The sequence below is a fragment of the Struthio camelus genome, chromosome 2 (genome assembly GCF_040807025.1).
Source record: "Struthio camelus isolate bStrCam1 chromosome 2, bStrCam1.hap1, whole genome shotgun sequence".
Lineage (NCBI taxonomy): Eukaryota > Metazoa > Chordata > Aves > Struthioniformes > Struthionidae > Struthio > Struthio camelus.
Genome location: NC_090943.1, coordinates 145,810,750 through 145,834,483, shown reverse-complemented (window position 1 = coordinate 145,834,483; position 23,734 = coordinate 145,810,750). Strand labels below are relative to the sequence as shown.

The 23,734-nt window shown below is 45.3% G+C and overlaps 1 protein-coding gene across 6 annotated transcripts in view; it reads right to left on the bottom strand.

Annotated features, from left to right (window-relative positions):
- NCALD (neurocalcin delta) overlaps positions 1-23,734 on the bottom strand; it is a 247,899-nt gene that overhangs the window by 54,789 nt on the left and 169,376 nt on the right. For 3 of the 6 annotated variants that reach the window (XM_068932899.1, XM_068932897.1, XM_068932898.1), the window contains one exon: positions 16,649-16,756. The exons of 1 other annotated variant lie outside the window; for it this stretch is intronic. The gene's annotated coding sequence lies outside the window, so the exon portion shown is untranslated. Of the gene's footprint in view, positions 1-9,947; positions 10,145-16,648; positions 16,757-23,734 lie in introns of those variants that run through there. 2 more of the 6 variants (XM_009682352.2, XM_068932895.1) reach the window with 2 other exon arrangements.

Sequence of the window (23,734 nt, the reverse complement as noted above, 5' to 3'; positions counted from 1 at the left end):
CAGATAATTTATCATACACTTGAACATGCTTTTGCCCCTAATATTAATGAAAAAATAAGAAGTGTCAAGACTGGGGGAAACAAGCTATTACCCATGGGGAAAAGGGTCAGGTTATGAACTAGACCCCAAGTCTTTCTGAGCAAACCAGGTTGGAAGGGTGCATTACAAGAGGTCTCGAGTTCTGTAATGAACTTCCTGGTACTCTGAGCATGTTTCAGGGCTGGGCAGCTTCCAGCAATGGGGCCAGCAAGCCCAGGAGAGCTAAGTGTGTAGGAGCAGGAGTGTGGCTTGCCTGGTCCAGCCTCCCAGTGCCCTCATATTTAGCAGCAACACGATCTGCCTGAGCGGTGCATGACTCATCTGGGTCTAGTCACCTTCTCCTGTGGTGCGTCTCGCTCTGATGCTGGAGACTTTCCACGGAGAGGGGGACACTGCTTGCTCTGGCAGGACAGAGCTACGGGCTCCTGCATGCACAAATGTGTCTCAGTGCGCAGCATGGGGCAGCTCCTCTCCTGCACTTCAACCTGGGCAGAATGTGTGGAGCGTGTGGAGCTTGTCTCCAATGAGGGGAATGAGGATGGAAAGGTCTTCACCTCCCATGCAACACTTCCACAACTGGAAGGCCAAGGCGAAGGCAGACCATGAGGATGTGGCAACAGCATGCCACTGCCACGAGCCTGTGATTTTTAGGTCCTCTGGGGGCTTCCTTTCCCCCCTTCTCTGTACCCCCATGGGCAGACCACTGGCATCCAGTCCTGGAGCACGAGCTAACTTGTCCGAGTGCCTCAATGCGGCAGACGAGGCAGTGAGAGGATGGTGTCACCAGCCAGCCCTGGCACTGTGCTGCTGGGAGCCCCTCTGAAACAGCTGCTTCCCCGGGTCAGCTTTCAAAGACAGGACGCCAGAGGGACCCTGAGGGCTGGAGCTGCGTTCCAGTGACAGCAGCTTGGCGGTATCCGCCTGCTTCGCCGGCACCGGGGCAATAGCCCCTCCATCTTATTTTCCCACATGGTTGCCCTCCGTGCTCCTGAAAGGAACATCCACCAGCAAGAAATGCTTCTGGTCAGGTCCATCTGCAAAGCCACTGTACAGAGGTAGGGGTATGCCACCTTCCAGGGCACCTCCCCACCACGTCAGCCAGCAACGCACCCCTTTTGTAGCTGGAAGCCATTTGGACATGCTCAAGCTTCCCGTTTGAAGAAAGAATAATAAACGCTTCTCTGCAATAGCAGCTGCAAGTGCAAAACTGAAGTTTACTCCTGAGAAGCACCGCTGAAGGCTGTCAGAAACGAATTCCAGGCTCAATGGCTGAGGAGTCAAAATTGCCTTAAAAACTGGGAACTACCACCTGCCTTATAATCTTCCATTAACATCCAATGACAGCTCAGAATTATCTTGACACAGACACAGGAGAGCATGCAGCTGTCCGGTTTTGGCTACGAAGTCCCCTCCTCTCAGAGTTCAAGCCATTCCTTTGGTTAAAAATGTTATTTTGGGAAAGAAATAAATAATTGGAACAGCACTGTAAAAGCACGGGGAATTTAGCAAACAAAAGAAAAGCTGCTATTTTAGAAAATGCTTCAAACTGTTAATCATGACTTGTTTAACCCCTTCTCTCCCACCTGCTGCCCCACCACCCTGCACATACATCAAGTTTTCTCTCCCCCTGTGCCTCGCACTGGAAAGCCGTCCTCAAGCACGGCCAGAGTGTCAGGCACTGAAGGTGCAGTTTTACTACAGGTTCCTGGTACGGGAGCAACACCACAGTGAACAGGTAGCAAACTACTGTTCAATTTTTAATCAAACACTACATATTAAGTGAGATGGAGGCTTCTGCAAGGTCCTGAAGTTTAATGAAAAGCAGAACAAAAATCAAGCAACTAGTTACACTACTAGCTCTTCCATCACCTTCTGTCATGTTTAAAACAGCCATATTTTTTAAATTGGGGTATCACAAGTGTTATGTGGACATAACGAGTGGAGGGGCTGTAACCCTGCATACCAACTCACAGCCTCTGGTTTGCAGAGAATCCTCCAACACTGCAAACCTAGGTAAGTATTTGCCATTGTATACTTATCTTTAAATAAATTCATGAAGCCCACTGAGGAGCTGTTGTGGACCATGTTCTACTGCTGTTTCATCAGCTCTTATCTATCCTTGCCATCAGTATGACCACATGTCTGCAAGGTCTTTTTGCAGCTCTGATACATGCTGGCATGGCTCTCCTGCCTACGGGATCCTTCGCGGAAGGAAAAGACAGGTGATGCATGGGCTATGGCGGCAGGCTGCTCTGCAGGTTATCCTGACAAAAGGGAGCAGCCGCTTTCCTGCCTAGACTAAAACCTAGGAAAACAGAGATAAAATAGGAAACAGATAAATGTGGTGGAACTGCTGCCATGATGATGCTGGAGGAAGAACGACTTAGCTCTGAGCTCTTGTATTTTCAGTTCCTAAACATTTACCCCTCTGCTTTAACCTTGCTCTGTCTACATCTGCTGGGATGCCCCATGCATTGCCATGTAGCAGCAGGGATGCGAGCTGCACGGTCACATTCAATATCATTTCTAAATTTTCAGAAAAGAGTTTGTTTTATTTTAGGAAGAAAGCTCCAAACATGTGCAAAAACCCTGTTCCACAGATTTTCCATTTCAGGAGAAGTATGAGGAAAGAAAAATCTATGTTTTGTTCAGAAATGGAACAGTTCCTCTTTCCACTGCCTCTGACCTTTCCAAGTCACAGCACTTCTCTCTTTCACTTAGATCTGCTTCTCACTTTTTACCTTAGCTGAGACAAGTCAGACCTCCTTACCCTCCAGGGGTGACTATACACCTTCAGTAGGGCTCTTACAGCAGCCACAGAGCAAAATTTCGAAGGACTTTCTGCAAAACTGCCCACTAACTAGTGACTCTTGCATAACTCAGTAACTGAAGAATCCCACAAGGATTTCAGAATTGTAAGTGGTTCAACATCATGTGCCATTGAACATTACATGTCCTGATACTCGCGTTGGGGATTTCGGTTAAGGAAATTTTCCAATGTGGCAAGGAAGAACTGCAAATTCCAATAATGTTTTTAAATTTTTAGCAGTGAAATAAGTGAATGCAAAGCGCTGTGTAAATTTAGCAATAATGTTCAAGCAAGAGGAGGCTGTAGTTATACTGAAAGATATATCCTTGGCCAACCACAATTTTGGAGTCTTCTTGTTCACACCGCCTGTGGAATACGTCTACAAAAAAGTAGGCTATCCTTCAGATGTGACTGCATTAGTAGGGTCAGAATGATTTTATATAAAAAACACCCACACAAGATAGACAGCTATGAATAGGACACTTGATAGATAGGTTCGGAAGACAACAGACAGTGTTTCTGCTAAGATATAATTGCTCTAATTGGACCTGTGCTTACTAAAATGGTGAAGTTAGAGGGCTCTGCAATCACGCTGCCACTCTGCACAAAAGAATAGTATTGTGATAGGAAGCATATAGGAGTTGTGGAAATAATCGCCTGCTTTGTGTTCATTTTCCCCTGGCATCTTGGATTTGCCATTAGGAATATTCGCACAACATGAGCAGAATATTTTCTTTAGAGTTAAAAGTTCTCAGGGCTGAACTGTTTCGTAGCTGAAGTCCCTTCAAGTATTATTCAGCTTAAGTTAGACACTTCAAATGAGCGGGATCCACTGTGTTTTTGTCATCCTGGAAGAGACACAGAAAAGCCATGTGAGGCATAATCAGCGAATGCGCCCGCACTGGGAGCAAGCAATTCTGCGAGGAAAGGAGCTGCCTTTGACATGCTTCTGCTTTAACTTGTCTCCTTTGGAGAGCAAGCCTGTAAATTGCCTGTTGTGCTTGTCTAATAAAACCTCTGTGCACAGATTCTTGGAACCTTCCAAAACCTCATCTCTTTCATAATATGAGAACAAGCTTGAAACTCTAAAGGCAAAATCTTTGTTCTCTAGTAGCATTTACTGCGCAAAGGGTGATCAGGCGGTGTTTGTCCAGCCCTATTTTAAACACAGCCTCCAGAAGCAAAAGCAATTCTTTTAGCCCCTTTTAAATCAGATGACAGCTGAAAGACAAAATGTCAATATTAGCTTAAGAGGCATTTTGCTTTCCTGAACCCTTCAGGCAGCTGTTTTATGTGCGATCTGGCAGGCCAGTACCAGAGACTCCTCGAGACACTAGGTAATGCTATCAGAAGTCCCTGCTTGGGGCAAATGCCCCTGTCCCTGCAGCAGTGCAGGAGCAGTTACTGCAGAAGAGCCAAGAAGTTGCAAGCCTGTCCCCAGCCTTTTCCTGTTATAAGCTGCTCCTTGAGTCATTCCCAGGCTCTCCTTTCCTCACTCCCGCACCGGCTCTGCCTTGTCCCGCTTGGACCATCCTCCCACAGCCGCGGGGCCAGCCTGATTCTGGCCCGCTCCCAAGCCTCTATCCCCTTGACAGTGAAATTCAGCACGCTGCTAAGAAGCTTTGCAACAAATGTGGCAGGTATAAACCTGTCTCAAAGCCTTTCTAACCCTCGTGTGCACCTGCTTCCACACACAGACACAGCGAGCTGAAATACTGACTCCTGCTCCCCTGCAGTCTCTATGCACATCTGCAAAATTGCTGAGCTGCTCAGAAGCAGCTTCTGTCCAGCCTGCGAATAGGCTCCTGCCCTCACGCGGGGCTCCTCCAGACGCAGCCGCTCACCCGTAGGGAACGAATGTGCCGCATTACGTGCCCCCTAACAAACATGCTTTCTCATGTCACCTGTGATGGTGCTATGTGGCTCCTGCCCTCCGCTCACAGTGCAAGCAACAGGCCAGGGTTGCAGGATGTGCATTACTGAAATGCAAGCACCCTCCCCTGCTCCCTGGCTGCACATAGTCAGGTGCAGGAGAAGAGTCTAGCTCCTCAGAGCACGCTGTGGGGCAACAGTGTCCCTCAGGCACTAGGAATCATCTCCCATGTTGCAAGCCAGCACATTTACTGATACAGCCCTAGGTCCACAAGGACACATCTGTACATCTCCTACTGCAGCCCTGCTGTTTTTATTTCCTTTGAAGGAGCAGTGGGAATCGCTGTCCGCCGAACTGTGAGGGACGTCCGGGGAGCTGGAGGTACTGAATATGGCCCCACACTCAGCTCTTGCTTCCTCCCCATCATCCGTTTCCCTTTGTGCTTCGCTAGCTCTGCTCCCTCATACTGGGTTGCCCAAAACCCTGACAAGGTAATGGGAAAAACTGGGGATGGATGAGGATCTCCAAAGGATTGTGCGTTTCAGATGAAATCAGGGGGGATCTATCAACCCGAGCGCAACTCAAAAGAAAGCATGTGCTCATTTCCAGCTAGTACCTCTGTAAAAGACAAAGATCATAATAACAATAAAAAAAACCTTAAGGACTGACATCAGTGAGATTTATGCAGCTAAAACCTTGCACAGCACTGTGAACATGTACGGCAAAAGTCTTGAATTAACAAAAGAAAAGAAACAGAGCTAACTCAGAGACCTCATCCTTTGCTCTTTCCAATGAGAGCAGATATTTCTGGGAATTCCAGGGATTGGGCAAATTAAAAACAGTGTTTCAGCCCAAACTACAAGCTTCTTGGCTTTTGTAGGTGTAAATCAGATCCTTACATTATCTCAGTGTCAGTTTGTGGCTGAAAGCAATTCAGCAACTATCAGCACAGCCAGACTGAAATTCAACAGAACAGGATCTGAGCACTTCAGCTTTTAATGATTAGATGTTTTTGTAGAAATGAATCTTAGAAAAAAATGAAGTTCGGCAGAAAGTCAACAGTGTTGAGACCACAGAATGGAAAGCAACTTTACAACCCTACATTCACATTTTCCACCTATAGGATTTCAACATTTGCTAAAGTTGTAATAAGGGCAGCTTCTTCACGGTGCTCCCTCTGGGAAATATCACATTCAGCAATTCCTGAATTACAGTTTCTAATTATATTTTCATACTGTAATGCTGTCTGAAATGCAAATTTGATGACAGAATAATTTGATCCATGTAAAATAATTACAAAATTACTGTTCTCAAACCTCAGCTCATACTCCCTGCTATTTAAGAAGATAAATTTAACAGCAGTAAAAGTACAGCCAAAATATATCCTATTTTTTTAAACTGTTATCTGACTATAACTGTCTCCCTGGCGTTTGGCTCACCACAGAACATTATTTCTAAACTATGGCTACCAAAAACATTCCAGAGTTAGGATTTTTGTACTTTAGCTTGGAACCAACAATGAGGTCAACTTTTAGTTTGCATTCAGAGTACCATATCCATGGCATCTGCTTTTAATTGAAAAAGCAACTGTTGATTAAAATGCCAAATCTCTACTGTTGCTCAGTTACCACTTAAACCAGTTGTTGCTAATGTTGATGCAGGACATTAAATTAGCACAATGTGATGATTTTTAGTGGGATTAAAACTAACTTCTGCAATATGTAATTCAAGAGCCCGAATCTCAGTACTGCTGCATGAGTTCCCACTGTTTGTCAGTCCCCCCATAGGGGGGTTTTATCACCCTCATTATCACCTTGAGTAGTGGGTAGGACCTTTAAAAGTACAGCTGAAATATCATTCTGTGTGAAAAGAGCTAGAAAGAGCTGAAGTGCTCTGTGTTGCAAGATTTATTCAGGTTTTTGTTACACTTCTAGCCTAAATTTAGATTGTCATTGCCCATCGACTCAAGCAGATCAAGGTAGAGGACACTAAAGGCCCGAGTGTGTTATTATTACTAGGCTAGAGGCATCAACAATTTGAATTTGTTTTTAATGTCACTGGCTGAATCCAGTTGTATGAGAAGTGATGCAAGGAGATTTCAATTCTGTTTTTAGCCAAGCTCTCCTGAGGTGAAGCGCTGTTATACTTCAGGAATTACTGATCTGTTCACCCTTCTTTGTGGATAAAGAGACAAAGCTAGAGGAAGAGCTTGACTCCTCCTCATGTGCATGCCAGGGGGTGGCATTTGCAAATCATATTAAGGCTGATGAGAGTTATGAGGGTCAATCTGGTAGCTGCAGAGGAAGGTGGAGTGTCACTAAGTGTGTGTGCATGGTCTTTTTTTTTTCTCTTGATTTTAGAAAATTTCAAGTGCAAGTCAGTTTACAGTCTAAAGGTATAGCCTTGGACAGAAGATGAGGGGTGGACTGCAATCACCTTCCTGCTCTTCAGTGGCAGGAAGGAGGCAGGAATTTAAAGCTTGTGTTTGTTCCTTTCTCATGGCAGCTGAAACCCATCACAGGGAAGAGACTTAACATTATATTGTCCTGGGAATTTCACATGCTTCTAAGGTAAAATTCAAGCACGTGTCAAAAGGGTTTGATACCATGCACAGCTAACCAACCAAAACGAGAGCACAAAATCACAGGGAAGAGGCACGGGGCCCTGGGACCTCTCTCACACCCCATTTCCTTCACTTTCTCTGATGAGCGACTCGTGCCTTTTCCACACTTTGGAGATTACTGTCACGAGCCGCCTCACTGGCTGTGTTGCAACCATCTACCCCTACAGTGCTCAAAGGGGCCCCCAAACCTCCCATCACCAACAAGAGGTGACAGAGCTTGTCATTCCACCAAGCAGGACACATCTCTGTGCAACCTATGTGGCACTCAACAGCTTCCCCTGTGGCCATGCTGCGGGGACCCTCCTGGTACAGTGGGAAGCAGGTATTCATCCTCTCTCAGGTCAAGTGAATGCCTTTATCACGACTTGTTCAATACTGCTAAAGAAAAATGTATCCATTTAAACTAGAGACGAGGAATCCATTTTTAAAATATTTCTAATGAATAGCTCTTGAGCAAAAGCGATATCAGTTATTTTTTTACCTAGCAGGTGTTTTCAAGGCATCAAATTCTACAGGATGCTGTATTCAAGCCTAAATGAATGAGCTGGAGCCCCAGCCCTCCCTGAACATCACTGCTATGCTGATAAGTAAAGTCAAGTCACACCTAGTAGGTAGCGGTATCTGTACAATGGAGCCAAATCCTACTAATGTGAAGGTGAATAACATTTTTCGCTGGAAAGCTCCCACTCAACTCAAAGCTGTCACTGCTCCCCAGGTACCGACCACTTGCGGGCCCTGGCCCAACGCTAGAGCCTCGAGCGCGCAGGGCTGCGTCTGCCACTTCCCTTCGCCACCGCCACCGCCGCGCTGTCCAGACTCGGCAGGGGCTCACGTGCAGGTGAGACCTCACGGACTGCAGTCACCCCAAATACAAACTCCTCACCCAGCCTGCTGAGCAGCTATTCCCAAGACTGTCCAACCTGCTCCTCAGAGTAAGGACAGCGCCAGCAGCACTAGGACTGGTAGTTCATGCAACCTAAAAAAGGGCTAATAGCTTTGTTCTTGCACGACGCTGAGAACGAGGTATTAATCATCATCATTGTGGAGTTGTTAGGATATTATTTTATATATATATACACACACATATATAAATACACACACACACACACACACACACACACACATATGTATGTGTATCCGATCCACTGATACATTGCCATCAGGTGAAAAATTTAATACACAAGATTTAAAATATTTCAGTGTCCAAAACTTTGATATTTTTGACATAAGAGTTAAACTGGAAAGAACAGATTAAATAACATGAATAAAGGTTGAGAGGCTTTAAATAAATTTATCATTGTTGGTCTATTAAGAATGCCAAAGGCAGTGAAATCTAGAGCATTAAACCACAACTTTCTTTACAGAAGTGCTCTCAGTTTTAACCTCTGTGGCTTTAACCACATTAGAATAATTTTTACATAATTCTTTTGTCTTTTCTTGCACTGTATTTTAAATTTTTGTGTCGCTTCATGATTGTTTCAGAGTGGCAGCTGTTTTAGAAAATCATCACCACTATCAGCAAACCCTTTGCACTTTGGGAGTAAGGGAACAGGGAATAGGAGTATATAATCTAAGATGATAAGAATGCTCTAACATACTTTTCCAGGAAATAATGCACATGAAATTTCATCTGTAATCCGTTCTTAAAACGAGTATCTGTGTTCACATACAAACAAACTCAGGCAGTGGCAACAAACTTCAGGAACTCTGGAATCTCCTCGATAACAACCTCCTCGCAATAAGTGTAATATAAAAACAGAACCAAATTCCCTCCTCTTTTCCAGAAGAGATCCAAATAGCATTTTATTTTTCAATTACCATGATGCTGTCCATGCCGCAGTTCTTTTTTTAGCTAATCTAACCGCTCTCACCGCATAACAGAAAAAGAAAGTTTTGTGTGTGTGTGTGTGTGTGTGTGAGAAAAAGGGTAAGAGTGTATGTTACAGCAGTGTTGGTCTCTTGGCATATTTCAGATAATTTTTCAGGAAGCTGTTGATCCTTTCCTCTGTAAACATTATACAGTCAAGAGTGCCACATGCCCCAAGACAAGGGCAGAAAGCCCTAACAGCGTACGAGTGCTGTGGGTGCAGGGAGCACGTGTGAACAAAGATGATTTAAAGACTCAAACTTTTGGAGTTTGATAGCAAGCTGTTCCTATCTGTATCTACTGCTGGCTTTCTGTTCATTAAAAACATTGGGTATAAAAACATCTGAACTAGAAGGCATTAAAAAAATTCAAGTTCCAACAGAAGTCTAAAGCTGTACAGATGCCCAAATCAACAGAATACCTAAACATGGTTTCTTTTAACTCCAATATAGATTAGCCTAAGTTGCTCATGTTCATTTATATTCCTAAAGTGTCAAACAAGAACAATATCATTTTATTCTCCTTTCATGGATCATTAATCTAAATTTAACTCTGCTTTGCAGTCTGCGCACAGAATTAGTAACTGGAAGCTGCTTTGCATTTATCTGATAGTGCCAGGCTTGTTCATCAAGGCAAACTTCCAGCCAAAACAAACAAGTGAAAAAACTATCAATCACAATAAGCTTCATTTTCATCCTTTCCTTTTTTTTTTTTTTAAGAAAAAAATCAAAAATACCTGACGAGAACATAAAGCAAATGGTTACCTCACACGGCAGAAATGCAAGTTTTTAATAGTCCATGCTCTGGCAGCCCCTGAGAAACAGCAGCAGCAACAGCAGCAGCAGCAGGGATAAATCCAGCATCCACTAGGTTCTCACAAGCCTTTGGCTGCGCGGCCGAAACCACAGGCTCTGCCTCCAGCTGACGTCAAAGTCGCTGTCACATGGCCAGATGAAAGCCAAGAGAGCATTGGTTGTCCTAGCAACCGCAGCACTGCTCTGAAATTATTTCAATAGGTCATCTGTCATACTGTGTGCACATTTGAACCATCATGGGCTCCCTGACAACCCAAACACCAAGAACTCAGCTAAGTTGGCTCTAACGGGGAGTTTGTACCATCTTCACGCCACGGCTGTTTTAACCGTGTCCTTTTAAGAGAATGCGCTTCCCTCCCTCCCTCTTCCTCTCGCATCCCCAACCTCAAGCAAAAAAAAAAAAAAAAATTCCCCTTTTACGCCTGGTTCACCCAAGCAAACGCTGCATCTCCCAGAAACGCTGGCCCTCCGTGCACGCAGAGGTACCTCGACAACGCGCAGCCGGGCGCTGCACAGCCTGCCTAAAATTAGGATCTTTCCAAATTGCCCACAGCTGAGGTTTTATTCACAGCGACAAAAACTTGTGCTTGATTGTCAGCATCTCTGCCCAGATTTCGCCTACGGCAGCAGAAGCTTCTTGCTGAAACCGAGCGCTGCAAGCAAATAGCAGCCCCACGGCACGCTACGCTGGGCTGCGCGGCTAACCAGCGCCGAGCGAGCCGCAGCGGCAACAGCTGCAGGTCCCCAGCCGCGCTCGCGCCTCGCGCCTCGCGCCCGAACGCCTCGGCCAGCCGACCCTCCCCGCTCTCCTCCTCCCGAGCGGCTCGCGCTGCCCCGAGCAACGAGTCGCGGGCAGGGGGCTTCGCGGCGGCGCCCCCGGCCAGCTAGCGCCGACTCGCTTCCAGAGCCTCGTCCCGACGGCAGAGACACGACACCTGCCTCGGATTTTCTTGTCATTCTAGCTGAAATCCACTCCTCTCCCCAAATTTCCTTTTTTTCCCCCTCCCTGCACGATGCCTTGCGAGCGCGCTGTAGCATATGCACAAGGGGGCAGGATGTGAGAGGGGAAGGAGGGAGGGAGAGACTTTCACCTGTGGGAAGCAGTAAGGAAAGTGTCGGCAACAGGAAAATCGTCTGAATAAATGAGGATTACTGACCAGTGCACAGGATACAAAAATACTAGCAATCAAACGCAGCAGATGTCTGTGTTAAAAATGGAACGGGATATAAAGCAGCATGGGATCTGCAACCTAAACACTGGAAGACCCTCAGCTGAAGTTGGTTTTGGCCCCTTCACAATAGACAAAGCAGAAAATGTTAGAAATCAGAAGGAAAAGACAAGAGAGCTCAGGGAAGGGCGCTGCCGGGTGCTGAGGAAAGGCTCCCGGCGCCTGCCGAAGTGGCGGCAGGCCGGGGCCAGGCCCGGGGGGCGGCCGGAGCGGGCAGCCTGCGAAGGGCCTGTGGAGAGGCGGCTGCCCTCCCCTTCACCCTGCTGGCAGGGCGGGAGCAGCAGGCGCGCGGGGAAACCACAGCGCCCTGCTCGCTAGCACAGCAGCCCCAGCAAACGTCGGGTTGCGTAGCACATAGCGAGGCGTGTGGCTTTCTCTCCGGCCTAGCCTCTAAAACACCTTTCAAACGCTCCCAGCGCGCTGGGGTTTCCCAGAGGCAGTAAGTGTTGGGAGGGTAAAGACCTCGGTGGACGTGGGCGGCACCCTCAGCTCACTGCCCCGCTTTTAGAGCGGGGATAGCGGGATTTCCCTGCCAGATGCAGGGAAAGTTAAGGTGTTAAAGACTGCGAGCGTCTCAGATATTCACTGTTGTGATCTAGCCCCTAGATAACGTCGTTCAGCCCCCAAATAACTGGAAAATGCTTTTTAAAAAAATGTGTGATGGATGGATAGATGGATGGACAGAGTGAGTGAAACGCGGTGTGAAACCAACACCAACACGCGGTACGTGCAGCAACCCATGGAGCCGGCATCTCTCATCCGTGCACTTCTTTCCCTCACCCTATCAGTTGTACCTAATTAGCAAAACAGTGAAGAGGGTTCAAAGAGTTCGTGCAATAGAATAAAGCAGTCCAAACTGTCTAACATTTATGCCTTAAAAAGAAAATATTCACAATTAGCTGGAAAGCCTGTGAGAGTTTAATAGATCAAGTATGATGAATTAACAAAACCACCATATGCTACATGTGTTACATATAATCACACGTATTAATCCACTGTAGAAGGCTGAAATTTCATGTCAACACCTGCCAGTGAAATTGTACCATAACATACAGACGTATTTTTTTCATTTACTGGTAATGTTTGTACAACAGAAAGTTTGGGATTACAATTTAAAAAGAGAGCCCTCCAATACTGCGTAGTACACTACTTTCTAATTATTAGTCTGTCAAAAATGTGTGCACACGCAAGATTATTTTAAAATTTTTAATTTTTTTTAAGACTTTTTCACAAAGCCAGACGATATACCGAATACATTCTAATGATCAAAAGGCATTTCAATTACGTTTTAATAATATTCTAAAAATATTAGCAGTTTTATCAACATAATTAAATCATAATAGTTGCTTGTTTTTATTAACCCTTGGCTTTGGCCAGAGGAGGAAGATTTTGGTAAACACAAATAAAGACTTTAGTAGAAATTTGGGGTGGGATTCCCACAACCATCCCAAACTTCAACCAATCAACTACACGAATAGATGCTCCCGTCACCGCAGCCTTCCTCCCTGATGAGGGCTGCTTGCACCATGGCCGCCTTCCCAAGATAGTCGGCCCCACGGGGCCACGCAGCGCCACCGTGGTGTGTGGTGGGCGCCTACCACCGGCCCCAGCCTCCTGTTTATTTTTTATGCCAAGTGGGGCAGGCTGGAGAAGGAGACTGTGCAGGATCCTCCCAGCAGCTCCATGGAGGTGGCTGTGAGTGGACCCAGCCTCACTTGAGTCCCACGTAAGCCCAATTTTCCACATCTATGAACACACTCGTGCTCAGAGTACTTGTTTTTTCTAGCATAAAAACAACCCTTTCACTCTTCTTTAGGGGGTATTTCTGCTGCAGGGCAAAAGCCCCGTGGAGTTCCTTAAATATGAATGGTGTTTATAAGGACATGCTGATTATGTGTTGCGAAAGTTTTAGTTTTCAGTCAGTTGCAAGACTAAGTGAAAAAAATAGGCCAAAGCTCTGCAACGCATAAAATAACGGCAGCCTGAAATGTACAGTTTCCATTTTCCAGGACTCAGCTGAGATCCTGTCATGCCTCCCTGCAGAGGATGACGGGAAGATGATTTCTCCACAGAGAAATTTTCTGACTGAAATCACCACAGCAATTTCTTGTAATTCACAAACATTTTCAGGAATTGGGACAAAGTAGAAGTTCACACCACGCAAACAGACACAGGAATGGAAACAGTAATCATCCCTCAGAGGGCCAAAAACCCTGCAAAAAGTGGTAGAAAAATACAAATTCCCTGACTTAGTTTAACTTTTCCATGATAAAACCCCCAGTGCCAAATCTGTCTCTTTCTTAGCGTCAATCAACCAAGTGAATGCTAAGCAATGAGACACAGGCACTGAGTGGAAAAATAGATAAAGGATATTTAAAGGCAGAAGTCTACTGAGAAACAAGCCAGTTTCATGAGCCTGGGAGCACAATCTTAAGATTCACGCTCATCATCTCATTATTGAGATGCCTTCTCTCTGTACCGTCACGGGTTTGACTTCCCCTCAGAAAGTAAACTTTCTCCTTAGGATTTGGAGGACAGTAATAATTGCCATGTGTGGGGACGAGGAAAGAAAGTTGTCATGACACGACTCACTGCGCGGGTTAAAAGGTTAGGCAGCCAAATACATTGAAAGGGAAACAAACGCATCAGTCAGAAGTCAGGGCTCACCCCGGTATCCAAGGGATCAGAAATTGCATCGATGAGTGCACAGAAAAAGCTCAAATGAGTCCCTGGCAGAAAGTGGAGGTCTTGCACATTCTGCTCAAATGGGTTTAAAAATGCCAGGCCAGGAGTAACCAGCCCTCCTGAGAGACAGCTCAGCCCCCTGAGCTAAGCTCACCTGGTCTTGAACCAAGACTGTGAGGATGCAGTCCTTCCACAGAAGCACACAGGGAGGCCAGCAGGCAGCAGGGCTCGGCACCGAGGCAGGAGAAAGCTTGCCTCGCCGTTGGCGGCAGGGAAGGCAATCTGGTCATCATCTCTGTCCCACATAGGGACGCCCTTCCTCCTCCCTGCCCCAGGCCGAGCATGATGGCGGTGCCCGCAGGGTGCCCGGGCAGTGACTCCCTTACCCTCAGCACAGTGGACCATCTACCAGTGCTTCCCTGAGTGCAGTAATATATGCTATATGTAATAATATACACATAACGTACGTATCTATAATATACAAACACTCCTGTCATGTGAGTTATAAAGGATATAATACATGCGTGTTATAAAGGTCCCCAGGCATTCACCACTAAAACAACGTGTATCTGGACATATGTAATAATTTACACACATACATAACACTACAAAGAAGAACAGAATCCAGCTTTTCCTCCCATACTTGTTTTGGCTCTACAGTGCTAACAATAGATAACCTTTGTTTGACCATAAAGTAGAAGACACACACACGGAACAGAAATACTATATGGGCTGACCTTTGAACCCACGAAAGACTAGACCTTCCCTAATGTCAATCACCAAAACAGCCTTGCACTCAGAAAGAAGTTATATCAATTTAAGCAGCTGAGAATCCACTCTTGACTTTTATTTTACTAAAACAACATTTTAAAAAGTGCTTCATCTTGAAATCTTCTTTCAAATATCCATGACTTTTTGACACTTTTAAAAACAAAAGGAAAAACCTCCAAGTAGGCATTATTTTAATGTAATATGTTTAAAAAAATGTATTTTGTTGGTCTCTGCAGCTTGCTATTTGAAAGAGTAGCTTATGTTTCCATTGGCATCAGTAATACAGATAAAAAAGAGATAGAAACAGGGCTCAGTAAAATGTTGTCGTGTTGACTTTTGCTCTCATAGAAAAACAGTGTGGATAAAAATCGACAGGAAAAGACATTTTAGTTTTCTAGCAGCTGACATGGCATTACAAGCAAAGGGATTTTTGAAATAAAAACAATAAACAAAAGTGGTTCACTCTGCCCCATTCACTGAAGGTGGCCCAGTGAAAGCATTATTGTTCAAGTCAAATCAGGTGGAAGATGGTTTCCCATGAATGCAGCACTATAAGAAAACCCAATGCTCTACAATTTTTTGTCATAGCCCTTCAGTGCCATCAATTCCTGTTCTCAGGGAATGTTAATGATTCCACTTTGGGGATCGGTAAGTCTGGCTTCATACGCAATAACTTGCAGTGCTGCTTTTGAGATTTTCCTCACCACTGCTCTTTCTAGCAGTGAGAAGAACCACCAAATCCGAGCGCTAGGAGGATACGAGCATCAGGAGTGGGTGTCCATCCCTTTATGAGGACCTCTGGCACTGAGGAACAGTGGAGGGCTCTTGCAGCACCAGCTGTCTTTTTGTAATATATCATAGAAAGGATCACTTGATCTAAAATAACTTTTCTGGCACTTGAGCTTAAATGATGCCACCATTTGCCTTTAGACCTGACTAAAATGATTTATTTGGACAGAGGGAAACATACTGAAATCTATGCAACAGCCTCTCACCTGATCTTTAAAAAATTTTACATGCTTTAAAACCAAGTCTTTTGTGTTTAGGCAGCTTGGCTCATGGCTTTTTTACTACCTGACAAGGGGAAATATGGGGAGATGCAGAGGTGGAGAAAGTAAGAACTTCCTGTGGCTTGGGGAAGGAGCGCAAGTCCCAAGGGCCCAAATAGGACCACGTGTCCTCTCCTACAGGGAGGAAAACCCACCAGCAGCATCTCCTCTATAGGCGACATCGCTCATCCCCACTGATGAGCACATCTGCCAGCTCTCCACCATCGCTTGCCAAACCTTCCCCAGCTCTGCTCCTGGCAACCCCACAGGTGGCAGCTGGTGGCTGCTCACCCCTGGCTGCCCCTCCTCACTCCAGTGGCAGGCCCCTGCCTGCCCTCCTGCTCCTCTGCCTCTCCCACTGTGCTGAAGTCCATGTCTGCCCCCCTCCCTTCCTCTTTTTCCACATTTCCCTTGCAATGCAGGGCAGGTTTCTCCCCCTCATCTGCACTGTCATTGGTTACACAGGAAAAGCATCCTGAGACACAGGTAACATGAAACCCACTTTCTGCCACCTTGCAGATCTTCCACGACTGCATCTGGTAGCTATAAGGAGCCAGGGCCCATTCTCTGACACAGAGACTTGGTGTCACAGTGCAGCTGGTATCTACATGGCTAAACCTCTCCCCCAACAGGGTGGCCTCATCACAGTCACCTGTGGGGAATGACCTCCAACCTGTGCAGGCAGGGGGAGTGATAAGAGCTGAGGCTGGCCATCATATCACAGATTTGGCCTCTGGATAGTAGCAGTTGTGCGAGATGAAAGCACCCTTATATGAATCTCACCTTGCTGGCACCAGGAGACAAGGTCAAAAACTTAAGAGAGCAGATAAAAAAATGAAATACTATTAGCTTTAAAAATTCCCTTCATCTAGTAACCACAATCAGTACCTCCTAAGGGACCAGCCAGAATTATCTTGTAGCTGAATGTGGATGCCTTCAGTTAATTGATGCGCTTGAGCTGTGCACGCCTTCTTTTTTTCTCTTCGGGTGGCCAAACTGAAATAAACCAGGGAAAAATAATTTGGATTAAACAAGCATTGATTACTTGGCGATATGGACAGGAAAAAAAATTACTTTGGATCAAAGACAGAATTTGGGGCATTTTTTTAAAAAAGCCAAGGATACATGAAAACAAAGGTCTTCATTTGGAGCTGCACTTCAGTGAGGAGCTGTGTGGGCAGGAGAGGTCACCATCACCTGCCCATTGCTCTCCCTCCGCCCTGGGGGCTGTGCGGCCAGGGAGCACAGCCCATCCTTCCCTCCCCAAGCCAGCAGTGCTCACCAACCTCTGCTATTTGCACTGTTTAAGCTAATCTGACTCATTTTAGTAAATGTGAATAACTTTACAGATTGCTTCAAGTGCCCCAAAGCAATACTTTTTGGAGAATAACAGATTTGCCAATTATTTTTTCCCAGATCCAAATAATATTTCAGGTAGTGAATTAGCCCCTGAGCCCTCTTGCCAATATCTCTGTGTCTCACAATAACATTTGCTAGTTGTCTAGCTCTTCCACGTCTGCTCCTTGCTGTGTGCAAGGCATATCTGAGCAACACAGATATTGAGATCCTGACCCAAAGTCATCTAAGCACATGGATAACCTTACGCTGGCTGGGACATTACACGTGTGCTTAAGTATTTGCTGGATGAGAGCCCGAGTGCCTGACAACATTGTGGAAACTAAGCGTGTACACAGTGATAGCAAGTGCAGAAAAACAAAGAAACAAGATAGAAATATCCTTTTGCTCTCAAATAAATCTTTGTCCAATAAAGAGAAAGGAACAGAAATCTGTAACAGGAACTCTTATGTCATCTGTATTTCAGTCCCACCTATATTAAAAAGGAACTTTTCCAACTATTCAAAAAAGTCTCCACAGCATTTATCACACTTGGCAAATTTCAAATATTTCTGTTTTTTTCTTATTTAACTCTCCCTGTGCTCCTACTCCCTCATTTTCTTCCCCCTTTGCTTGACCTGCTGCAGTCCACTTCTGTGATGTTTATCTTATCTAAGGAGCTGCTAGTAATTAATTTTGCAATACTTAACACCCAGTCTCAACCCTCACATGGAAACATTATATCATACCCCTGTTAAATATGCCAGAATATGAATATCCTGTTTTATTAAAAATTATTTTAAGAAGCCCTTTGACAGGATATTTCACTGCTCACATTCAGAAATTAGAGTGTCACGTTATCCTTCCTGCTCGGAGTCATCAAGATCCTGGCACAATGCTTTCCATTACTCTGCAGCACTTAAAGGCAGATTAGCTTTTGCTGTTGGAAACCTGCCTCTCTAAAGGACGAGAGTGTTTTACAGCCCACTGCCGGGAGGCCAGGTGGTGCGCGTTTGCACATCCTTGCACCCAAGGCACGGGATGAGCCCCCGAGAGCCCAGCTCCTCGTGGCTGTCCGTGCGAAGCGGGACGAGCTACACTGTCTGGTACAGACCCTCACCAGCTCTCAGAGTGCTGTTAAACACAAAAAGCGACAGGCAATGCCATTCGCAGCCACATGTTGGACACTGTATTTAGGTTGCCGAGGCCCAGTGAAAAGCAGCACCTGCTACCCTTGAACTGGTGTGCCAAAACGGGGGTCTGGTAGGGACATGATAGACAGGCAGGATGCCTCTGCTGGCTCAGGATGCGCCTGCTGGCTGGCACAAAGCACCCTGCAGGCTCAGGGGGAGGCAGAGGCGAAGGCCATACTCTGGTCAACTCCCTCCTCAACACCCATGCTGTGGTCACCACGCTCCCTTCTTGATGCCCATGCTACAGTCACCGTGCTCCCTCCTCAATGCCCATGCTGTGGTCACCACACTCCCTCCTCAATGCCCATGCTGTGGTCACCATGCTGCCCCTCAACACCCATGCTGTGGTCACCACGCTCCCTCCCCGGCACCCGTGCTGTGGTCACCGCACTCCCTCCTCAGCACCCACACTCTGGTCACCACGCTCCCCCTCAACATCCACGCTGTGGTCACCACCTTCCCCCTCAACACCCACGCTGTGGTCACCGCGCTCCCTCCCCAGCACCCACGCTGTGGTCACCGTGCTCCCCCTGAACACCCACGATCTGGTCACCGCGCTCCCTTTTCAGCGCCCACACTGTGGTTACCTCGCTCCGTCCCTCAGTGCTCACACTCTGGTCACCGCGCTCCCTCCTCAGCATCCATGCTCTGGTCACCACACTCCTCCTCAACTCAGCCCTGCCCTCCAGCCCTTTTCTGGCCAAAGGGTGAAATATCAGCTGTGTTGAATTTGGACACAATAAACAATTGACTCTGCTTCATTTAGTTTCCAGTCCTGATTATGACATCTCTGGGTCCCCTCCCTCATAATCACCCAGGACTGCACCCAGCGGCTAGTCTGTGCTCTCTGGTTTTTAACGAGTAAACTCTAAATTGCCAGGCTTTGCCATGCTTCTTAAGTTTTTATTACTGGGCAAGCACAGCTCGGATCAGAATAAAAAGATCTATTTGGAAAAAAGTCCTTGGAGTTTCACTCTCTGGAAGAGGAACTTGCCGTTCTTGTACACATTGTTATACAGTATTTCTGGCAGACGCTTCATTAACTTCTTCCCAACAGATAATAGAGAAAGGTTTCCTAGTGTCAGTAGCTGCTGAAGAGATAGTAATGAAAGCATTTTTGGCATCTGTTTCCTTGCTTAGACCAGACGTCTTGTTCCTTTCCTTGATAACATGCCCTTTTCCCCTTTCTTCCTTTGATATCCAAAAGGTAAGTGGTGATACATTTGTGATAAATTGGCTAAATACAGGAGCAGGAGCTAGAGAGGGTATCATTCTGAGAGGCACCAAATTCCTGATGACTTCAGCATCAGCTCTGCTCCAGCAGAAGGGGAGGACTGGCTGCAGACAAGTACAGAGTCCTGCAATAGTGGCCAGCTACTTTGCTTAGACAAAGCACTTCTCATTTTTACCTTTTCCAACACCCTCCACTCTCCCTAGGCTCTCCAGTCGCACACAGCCCAGCACCGTGGGCTACTGGCAGCTGTGCCCATCCTCTAACCTCGATCTGCAGCAGGGTTTACATGTGTAGGCCAGTAGGCAGATATCTGCTGTGTAAATCTGTATAACTTGCACAAACTTTGCTTGAAGGCTGCTTTCATACTACAGGCCCTACAAAAACAGCACTGTCATGAACTAGGCACAGAGCAATTTTAGCAGCTAGAATTAACACTATGCTGCATCTGTGGTGGAGGAAAAAATAAAAAAGCTCTATCAATCTTAAGTGAGGTAACAGCAAAACAAATTCCTCTGCCCCCTCCGATCATCTCTTCAGCTCTCCCCGCTCTTTCCCAAAGAGATGAAGACAACATCAAGTCAGTTATGACCTGGACACGAAGCCAAACGTTTTAAACATTTTCATGAGAATTTGAATCCACAGACCTGCATGAAGGTCACAGTTGGTGCTTTGTGTTTCTCTGTGGTGCCCTTCTGAAAACATAACTGGTATTATGGCTTATTTTCTCAGCATGCTCATTCATGAAGCAAAGCTGTACACAAGACAACTTTCTAACCGGATCCCACTCAGTAAACAGGTAGGCACATGCTAACTTTACTTTGAACTATGCAACACCCTATATGAACTTGAATACAAAGGTAGACTTGCACAAATGAACAGAAATCTTTCTGTTGACTTCAGTTTACTCTGGGGATAGGTCTGCATGGTATTTTGCAGACAGATATGAACTTGCTCTGTCCCTGGTTTGAACTGTTTGAAAGCTACATGGACATGGTTTACAGGGCAAAAAAAAAGAACAACCTAAGAAGGTAACAGCACTGAGAAAATGTTTGGTTGCTGCAGAGCACAAGTAAGATTGAGTCAACATCTGCCTGCCAAAAACATGCAGAAACACCCCAAGAATAAAGGAAAGAAAGCTAGAAGCAGCCAATGGCTTTGCATAAATTTTGTAAGATTCAATTACAGATATTTTTGTATCTTCTACTTTAACTGCTCTCATCTGTCTTTAATAGGAACTAAAACCATGTCATTCTTGAATTTAAAGAAAAGGGCCCCAGTGCATAAAGTACCTTTCTCTTCTTTGCTGAAATGACATTATCCAGTCTCAACAGATGTCCTCAGTGTCCTCTTAGCAAATGAAAACTATTTTCCCACATTATCTCTGAGTGGGATAATGCAAGTCACCCAGCTGTGATAAATCCCAGCAACCGAACTCTGCAAAACAAAACAAACCAGAGGAAACTCGAGGCTGTCCCTGCCATGAGAGGACTCATTGCTCTGGTGAGCCAGGTGACCAGTCACCCGTGCAAGGCGCTGTGGGCTCCAGCCCTTGCCTCCACAGCTCATGCTTGCCTTGCCAGAATGGCAAGAGTGGCATTGTCCACATGCTGTGCCTATTAAATCCTCATGTTTTTTTTCTCCAGAGGGGTTAATGTCATCCACGTGTTTGAGGATAGTACCTGGGCCACTAATGGATTAACTTTTTTAAAAGATGCAAAGAGAGGACAAAGGTAGACAGCCCTAAGAGCCTGTGCTTCTGACCAGCCAGTCTTGCTGCTCCTGCAGGCCTGCTCTCTCAGGCAGCTTTTGCAGGAGGATTATGAACCCTCAGAAGGAATAAACAGGTATCAGCTCGCTGCCATCTTTTATTGCTCCTGCTTCCCTGCTTTGCTCCCTGGACTCCTCTTTATGCTGCCTGATAGTAGAGCTCTGTGCTCATCTTTTCAGGGCGAGGCAAAGTATTGCAGTTGCATATTTTATCCACTTCAAGAAGATTCAAGCAGAAGACTGATGCTTTATTAATGTTAAATTTGATTATCTGCTTAGACCCCAAAAATGGTGAACAATTAATTGAAAATTGGGAAAGAAGCTAAGTAAGACCTGCTCCAAAACAGTGTTAAGTTTGCAAAGGAAATTCACACAGGTAGTTCATCTAGAAAGATGAGAACAAGGAGAGAAAGAAGTGGAGTTATTATGCATATTGAGTAGCATCCAAATTAAAGGTAATCTAGGTATGGTCCCAAAACTAATTGAATTCTTCATCTCAGTTTGCAGTAAGAGAGGATGATAATGAACAGAGAGGCAAAGACAAGGTAGCTAATTACACTAAGAATTACTCTAAGAAAAATTACCAAACCTGAAGTGGAAGTAAAATTCAAAGGGGTTTAATGTGTTTGAATCAAAGGACCAGATGATCTGTATCTCAGAATCACAGAATAACGAAAGAGCAAATGAAGTGAATCTGGCAGCAAGGATTTTTAATAAATAGCTCTTCTCTGGGGTAGTTTAGGCTGTCTGTAAGAAAAGGATAGTAAAAACATAATATGGACCCATTTATATGGTCTATATAGCATGCAAGGCATAAAACAAAATTTTAAGGAAATAACAAACATGGAGAAACAAGCTCATGCTCTTATCAAACCTATGTGTCCAACTAAGCCATACCTATCTTTGGTAAAAGGATTTTACTGGCCAAAAGAAATGGCATTTATCTAGACTCCAGTAAACTATCCAACATGGCAGCATCTCGGAAATTCTTAGTTCAAACGGAGACGATGTAGCTTAGTACAAGACTCGTAGGGTGATAAGGAACTAGCCAAGGAAGTGCAAGGACTTGCTGAGCTCTGAGGGGGTCTGGCACGTGCTTACAGCAGAGCTCCACAGGGACCAAGCGTGGGAGTGCTCTTCTTTAATGTGGCACAAAAAGCTAATGAAAGCTGGTGATGAAGTTGCTGCCAACGTGGAGGATCGTCAGAGTTTCAGAGAGGAAGGAGCCGGATGGACATATAAACTGAGACTGGAAAGGGACAGAGATAACTAGGGAAATGGGAAGCCTATCCAGCTAGAGGAAAAAAAGAGTAAATTCTTAGCACCATTTCCTCAGCACCGGTCAGGTTGGCTGAGCCAACAAATGTTTTCCAAAAGGGCGCAAGGATATGAGGCAATGGCCCCTGCTGATCCCAAATACATCCTGCCTGCCTCACAAACCCTGCCCTAAGAAGACAAGGGAGGCAATAACACCTCTCCCCATGCCCCCTATGGCTAGGTTGGTAATGCTCAGACTCCAAAACTTTCCTGTTACTACATAAAGTATCTGTTTGGCAAAGATCACCTATTTCTTGAAACTACAGTCCACTATAGAGGGAGAAACAATTCAAGTATTTGACTTCTCTTAACTGTCTGCAAAGCTGTCTCTTTCGAATTGTCTTACTGAAAGGTACTCCTGGCTTGGAAAAAAGCATGAGAAGTCATTCCTAAAAAGCAAATAAGTAAGTTCCACTAGGATGGAAATTACTCACCATTTTAAAATGTTGTCATGAAACCTTTCATAACTACGCAGTGAAAAACAAAAACAGTATAAAGTGAGTCTGGATTCATCTGGAAATTCTGTATTGGAAAATGAATTGGACAAGGGAGATTTTCATGTTGCCAAGGGGCAAGTTTTATTAGATTCAAGATCTTCAGTGGATTAGCAACAATAAACATAGAGAGCATAAAACAGTTAGGCTGAGGGTATACAGTAAACAGCATCTACAGAACAGAGAAAGTCAGTGCCACCTTGACATCGCCAGGCAAGGAATAGATTGAGGTAGGTGATCATAAGAAGGGGAGCAGGCCAAAATGATAGGAAAATAGTCCTTGTCTTGTCTTGCTGTGTTCTTTGTCATTGATTTTAACAATGGTCAGCAAAATAGACAAGCCATTAGAAATACATCTCCAAAAGGAAAACAATGCTAGTAGAGGGAACAGTGTCTAACTTAGAAGCTCCTAGGATCAGTAAGAGCTATGATACCTACTACTTGTCAAAACAAATACATTTTGCTTTGAAATGGAAAATATTATCTTTTTTTTCTCCCTACAGTGCCAGAGCAAACTCACTATAATATGATGTGTAAAAAAGTGTTATTTGGAACTGGTGATTAAGTGTTGCTGATAGATAGGAAACACCTATGTGATGTTAATCTTCCCTCTACTTAGCATAGCAAGAGTCCT